Below are 6,600 nucleotides of genomic sequence, written 5' to 3' on the forward strand. Positions count from 1 at the left end.
GGATTCAGTGTGGCTCCCAGACGCGTGTGGCGTGGCTGCGTCGGAGGACGTTGCCACAGAAGATCCGGCGCCCTGGCCCGATGCAGATCCTTGCATGTGGGGAGCACTGGTCCCGCTGTCCACGACAGGCGACCGAGCCCCACGGGCCAATGAAGATGCACCGCCAGGCGGCGATCCCGCGATGGATTCTGTCGGGGATCTGGCCACCGATCCCGAGGCGGATCTCGCAGGGGAATCAGCCTCACTGGCTGTGTCGTCCCCTTCTGCTCCGGGCACCCCAACCTGTGTACCAGAAACATCTCCAAAAGCAGAATTAGTAGGATTAGCAATCAAATGATCATCAATTAAGTCTCCCCCTTGATCAAAACATGTAGGAGGAAGGAGATGGGTTGGTAGAAGCAGAATTTCAGCACGAAGCCGTGCCCCAGCATTAGGATGTAGTTCAGCAAATGGAAAGACATTCTCGTCGAAAGCAACGTCACGAGAAATATACACACGACCAGTAGATATGTCAAGACACTTGTATCCATTATGCAAGTTGTTGTAGCCAAGAAAGGCACAACGTGTGGAACGGAACTGAAGCTTGCGAGAATTATAGGGTCGTAAGTTTGGCCAACATGCACACCCAAAAATACGAAGCATGAAATATTCAGGTGTGCGGTGAAAAAGACGTTCAAGTGGTGTTTCAAGATTGATAACTTTGCTAGGGGCACGGTTAATAAGAAATGTGGTTGTGGTGAAGGCTTCATCCCAAAACTTAAGAGGCATATTTGCATGGGCTAAAAGAGAGAGACCAACTTCTACAATGTGACGGTGTTTTCTTTCAGCAGATCCATTTTGTTGATGTGTGTGGGGACATGAAACATTATGTTCTATGCCTATGCATTGAAAAAAGGAACCGAGTTTCTGATATTCTCCTCCCCAGTCAGATTGAAGGGCAAGGATTTTCTTGTTAAAGAGACGTTCAACATGATTTTGAAAGTCATGAAACCGAGCAAAAACATCAGATTTCTGTTTAAGAAGATAGATCCAAGTAAACTTGCTATAATCATTAACGAAGCTTACATAATACTTGTTGTTCCCAATGGAAGCACAAGCTGGACCCCACACATCTGAAAAAATAAGCTCTAAAGGAGCACTAGAAACACTACTAGATTTTGGATAGGGGAGTTGATGACTCTTCCCCTTTTGACACGCATCACAAATAGAATTTGCTGAATCATCCTTTGAAGAAGGAAGTTTATTTTGACTAAGAACTCGTTGAACAACCTCAAACGAGGGATGCCCTAAAGGCCTATGCCACCGAGCGGTCGATGGTTTATTGACTCCAAAAGCTTGTTTAGTCGAGGTAGATGGACTCGGCGAAAAGGGATAGAGGCCTCCACTGGATCTACCGTGAAGAAGGGTGCGCCTCGTGCCCTGTTCCTTGACAAAAAACACATGTGGGTGAATTTCAAGAAAGGTATTGTTATCACATGCTAGTTTATGGGCTGAAACAAGACTCTTTGTGGCGTCGGGAAAATGGAGAACATTGTTTAGATGGAGTCACAAGGAGTATAAATAATTGCATGACCAATATGACTGATATCCATACCTGCTCCACTTGCAGTGTGGATCTGTTCATGGCCATGATAACTGTCGCGAGTGGTGAGCTTGTCTAGCTCACCCGTGACATGATCAGAGGCACCTATATCAAGGTACCAGTTGGTGTCGACTCCGTAGGCGTGCGAAGATGAACCCGCTGGCTTCTCGTCGCCGTTGTAGTCCTTGTTGAAGCGCTTCCAACACTTGAGCGCAGGATGCCCATACTTGCCGCAGATTTGACACTGCGGGCGGGGGTTGCCGTTGGCGTCGAACGACTGCTGGCTGTTTGGGCGTGCATTGTTGTTGTAGTTGCAGCCCCCATTGCCACCACCGCGGCCACCGTCGCCGCGTCCTCGGCCGCCTACGCGACCGCCGCGATAGCCGTTGCGCCCTCCACCACGGGAGGCCAGATTGACGGTGGACATGGAGCCGCCACCACCGCCGCCTCCTGGAAGACCGCCACCATAGTTGAAGGAGCCCGTAGCAGCTCCAGGAGGCCCGCCGTTCTGGATGTCGAGGCGGGTCTTGAAGTTCAGCAGATGAGCGTAGAGCTCGGAGAGGGAGACCGTGTCGGTCCTGGTGGTCATGGCCGTCACGAGTGGATTCCACTCAGAGTCCAGGCCAGCCAAGATGTATGCCGCCAGGTCATCGTCTTCCATCTTCTTCCCGGCGGAGCTCATGGCGTCGCCGAGTCCTCTCATCTGTGCCACATATTCAGCGACACGCATCTCACGCTTTTGCGTGCTCGCAAGCTGCATGCGGATCTGCATGACTTGGGCATGAGACTGCGACGAGTACATGGCCGTCAGCGCAGCCCACACGTCCGCCGTGGTCTGCAGGGCAGAAACCTGTGTGAGCACCCCTCTTGATAGAGAGGATAACAGGAAGTCGAGGACCTGCTGGTCCTGAGCGATCCAAGCAGCATACGCAGGGTTAGGAATCAACTGTTTTTCCTTCTCACCTTTGGCGTTGGTGGACTCAATCTCATGAGTCTCGGCCGGCTGCGGCACCTTTCCATCCAGGAAGCCGACCAGCTGACGCTCCCGCAGGGGCGGCATCACCTGCGCCCTCCAAAGCGGGAAGTTGTCCCCGCACAGCTTCTCCGTTACAACGCCGGCTTGCGGAGCAGAGCTGGGGACAAAGGAGGAAGAGCTCGACATGGTGGAAGAAATAGGCTCTGATACCATAACAAACTATAGAGGAAGATTGGTCCGGTGTATCCAACTGGATGCCGTGGGTTTGCTTTATATAGTAGCATCAGGAGGCGTCCATATTACAACAGATTACATCTCAACAAACATAACAAATCTATCTCTACAATTCTATCTCTAAACCAACGTGGAGTACAAGACACGATCATGTACAATTCTAACCTCTTTCTAGATACAACTCGTTTAACAGTGATGGGATCGGCGATCTTCGAGGAAGACCATTGTAAAATAGATGGTCGTGATCTGAGCCAAAACGTTTTGTTTAGTACGTTCTCCATGTTTACTGCAGTATGGTGGGGACGACAATCTATTGTGTGGTGTAATATAGTTTTGTTACCTTCTGGGAGATGCTGGCTTAAGAAAGTCCTATGTATACTTTGTCTGCTTCTGCGTTAACTCGGTGGTTTCGTTGGTAGAATGGAGCCGTGAAGAGGTCGTTGTTCATCCAAAACTACTCCATCCGATGTATAACAACTTAACAAGTGTCGAAAATTTTATACTATCCTAATACGAAGTTTGTACCAAGTCGCCAACACCTGTTTTAAATCGGAGAGAGTAGTAAAAATCTTATATTTACTAATTGGAGGCACCATAAAAGACTCCACGTTAATCCACATCATCTAAATAATTAAGACAATTAGATCTAAAATTAATGGTTAGGATTAGTGTACAAAGTCGTGATTTATAATGTACCATAGGAAGTTACGTTGGCACGTTACAGTTAATTTTTGTTGCTCCGTAAAGCTTAATCCCGATAAAACGTTGAAAATAACCGTGCAATATCTTTGTGGTTACGATCTAATAAACAGGTCTAGCAGATTTACTCGCTTTGCTTTATAGAGTCCATGATGTGCACGTAACCTTGGTCTAAGAAAAGTGCTATAGCCATCCCTTCAAACAGAAAAGTCTTACGAGTATCCATCCCGTACGGCCGGCAAGATTGCAATTTGATATTGGAACCGCAGATTAAAAATCTCAAACTCCTTGGCACAGGTATGGCCGCCGCCATCCTCATCTCCCCTGAAGATCCTTTTATGGGCATTCAATAGTGCTGCACTTCTCTTCTCTCTCAGTCTGTAATTGAGGCTCACGTCGCCGCTGTCCGACTGCGGCCAGCATGTCAACAACGGCGAGCTGCAGAGCTACCGAATGCGGAAGTTCAGCGTCGTCATTGCAACCACGTCAATCTGCGATTGGATGAGGGATTGTTCTGTTGGAATTGCAATCTATTTTGAGCAGGTTCCCAATCATGCATGCAGGTCAGGGGGACACCTCCTTGGCGATTGGAAGCAGATCAGGTGGACACCGCCGTTTCCTCCAGCCGATTGGATGTCCTTGCCAGCCTCTCCTACTAGCCATAACTAGATGACAGAACCAACGAAACATGCAGAGATGATTAGTGCAAAGAATAAGAAGGAGAGAGAAATATCGTCCTGCTATAGAAGATACCAGCAAGGTTTCATACTTTCAGGATCAAGGTCTCAACAGTTTATTTTTCACGCTGGAACAAACCAGTATTTTTGCCAGGTCTGTCTTCCTACTATTCTATCCATTAACATTTGCATACTAAGCTAGGTGCTTAACTCTAATCAAGCGTGAGTTCTACCTTGCAGTATATGCATGATCTATAAGCATGCATTGTTCATCTATTACAGTATCTGTCTATACTACTGTACATAAATTAGTACTGATCTACTTACAATATTACTGCTGATAAAGGAACCTCTTAGCACGGTCGTTTGTATTCTTAACAAAAATTTAGTATTGGCAAACATTTCATATACTATAACATGTCATATCTCATATGCAAATTGCAGATCAGATTAAAAACGGGGAGTCGAACTAATTAAGAATGCACGTTCATGTGCGTCTACAAGGCAAAATCCTCCGCCTACATGACAGGACATGCTTTCCAGTTGAAATAGTGGAGATTAGTCACAGCTATTGTTTTATATGGTTTTATCCCTTAAACAGGAACAAATGAGACATTCTTATAGTTTGTAATTTATTAATACTTTGCAGTTTTAATTTTACAAGAATAAAATAGAGAAATCATTATATTCTCTTCGTCCACAAAGGATGTCTTAACATTGTCCAAATTTTCGTGTATCTACATGCTAAAATACCTATAGATGCATGCATATTTTGACAAAGCTAAGAAACCTATTTTTAGGATGGAGGGAATACAATTATTCGTGTATGGAGTTTCCAAAATTTCTATTTTTTATTTCATAAAGTGGAAGTGAAATCAATTTTCAAATCCAGGTTGATGAGCCGGTCGGCTAAACTTTGAGCATCGTCCGGCGCACAATCTCTAGGAAGGGAGATGTCGCTGTTAGAAATCAGCGACATGGGAGCGTGGAATCCAACATTACCAAATACGTGGGTTTTTATTATTTCCTACTATTCATATTATTTGACGCTAATATAGATGTATCTAGACACATTTTAGTTGTAGATACATCTATTTTAACATCAATTAATATGGATCGGAGGGAGTAGGATAATCAAAAGGATTTTAGATTGGAATTTTACACATGCATATTGGAGTATGTTAGATGTAAATTACATGGAATTTAATTTAAAATACGGATGGCTACTTGGAGTTTATAAACCCAAACAAACCATATATCTACATGTATACTCACATATGTCTACCAGATACATCACCTTTTTAGGATGTCAAAATGATTTATTTATATTGACTAAATAGTTGCTAAAATTTAAAATCAACGGAGTTGCCAGTAATACATCAGTGTTAGCTAATATAAATTATCGAAATATTGCAGAAATTCTAAGACAAATAAAACTCCATAAACTTAACTAATCCGTGCAGGGCACGGGTTGACGACTAGTAAAACGCCAAACCAGATTCCAAAAGGGCAAAGCCAAGGAATGGAAAGCGGGAGAATATAAACCAAAAGGAAATGCTAGAAGGAGCGAGGAGGAGAATGTCAATGATTGGGGAATGTGGAGGCGCGCGTTGGTCGTCGCTGTCCGTGGTGAGTCCGACGTGGCTCGCGGCAGGGGCTCGCCGGAGTGAGTCCGAACTCCGGTTTCCCGCGCGGCTCCACGTGATGAGCTCCGTCTCCGCGGCCCAGCCACACCTTGAGGACATCTCTAGCGGCGCGATCTAAATGGTCGCTGAGCGACCGTTTTCGTCCGCCGTGATCGGAAATGCGTCTACCTTCAGCGGAGCGACGCAAAGTGACTGGGCCGTCCGTGGAGACGCAAACCTGGTCCAAATATGCGCCTGGGATGCGTCTCTGACGGACGCTCGGCGGACACGGAAAGTGTCCGCTCGCGTCTGGCGGATGTTTTGTCTGGCGCGCCTGGCAGCGACCCCGCGTCGATGCGTCTTCTCCGCCAGTACTGTCACCGAGGCGTCGCTTCGGCAGTCTGCGGCCGCGTAAATGGGTCGCGATGAGAAGTTTGACTCCGAAGACACCACTGACCTCCTCCACCCGGTCAGGGACGCGGCGGCCCTGGCTGAAGCGGAGAAGGAAGCACAGGAGGAGCGAGCGGCCCATGCGACGGTCGACACCGAGCTGGAACAGTGCAGGCTGGCGGCCGTCGCTGCAGCAGAGGACTCCGACTCGGAGATATCTTGGTGCTCCGATGACCCTGATGCGCCTACGCCGGAGGAGAGGGCGGCGGAGCAGAGGGCCATCGTCGAGTCTTTTGAGACGCTGAAGGACGACGCCGCCAACGCGAGGCTGGAGCAGGCACTGAGCCAGGACGCGGCGGCGCACCGAGCCATAGCAGCCGCGCGTGAGGCGGCGGAGAAGCAGGCGACTGACATAGG

General features: G+C 47.5%; 1 non-coding gene across 1 annotated transcript; it reads right to left on the bottom strand.

Moving 5' to 3' along the window:
- Positions 1-2,107: 2,107 nt before the first annotated feature.
- On the bottom strand, positions 2,108-2,246 carry LOC124693879. The gene has a single exon (XR_007000325.1). It is a non-coding gene; the product is annotated as a small nucleolar RNA Z247 (small nucleolar RNA).
- Between the last annotated feature and the right edge of the window lie 4,354 nt (positions 2,247-6,600).

This window comes from Lolium rigidum, chromosome 2, assembly GCF_022539505.1.
Source record: "Lolium rigidum isolate FL_2022 chromosome 2, APGP_CSIRO_Lrig_0.1, whole genome shotgun sequence".
In the NCBI taxonomy this organism is placed as follows: Eukaryota; Viridiplantae; Streptophyta; class Magnoliopsida; order Poales; family Poaceae; genus Lolium; species Lolium rigidum.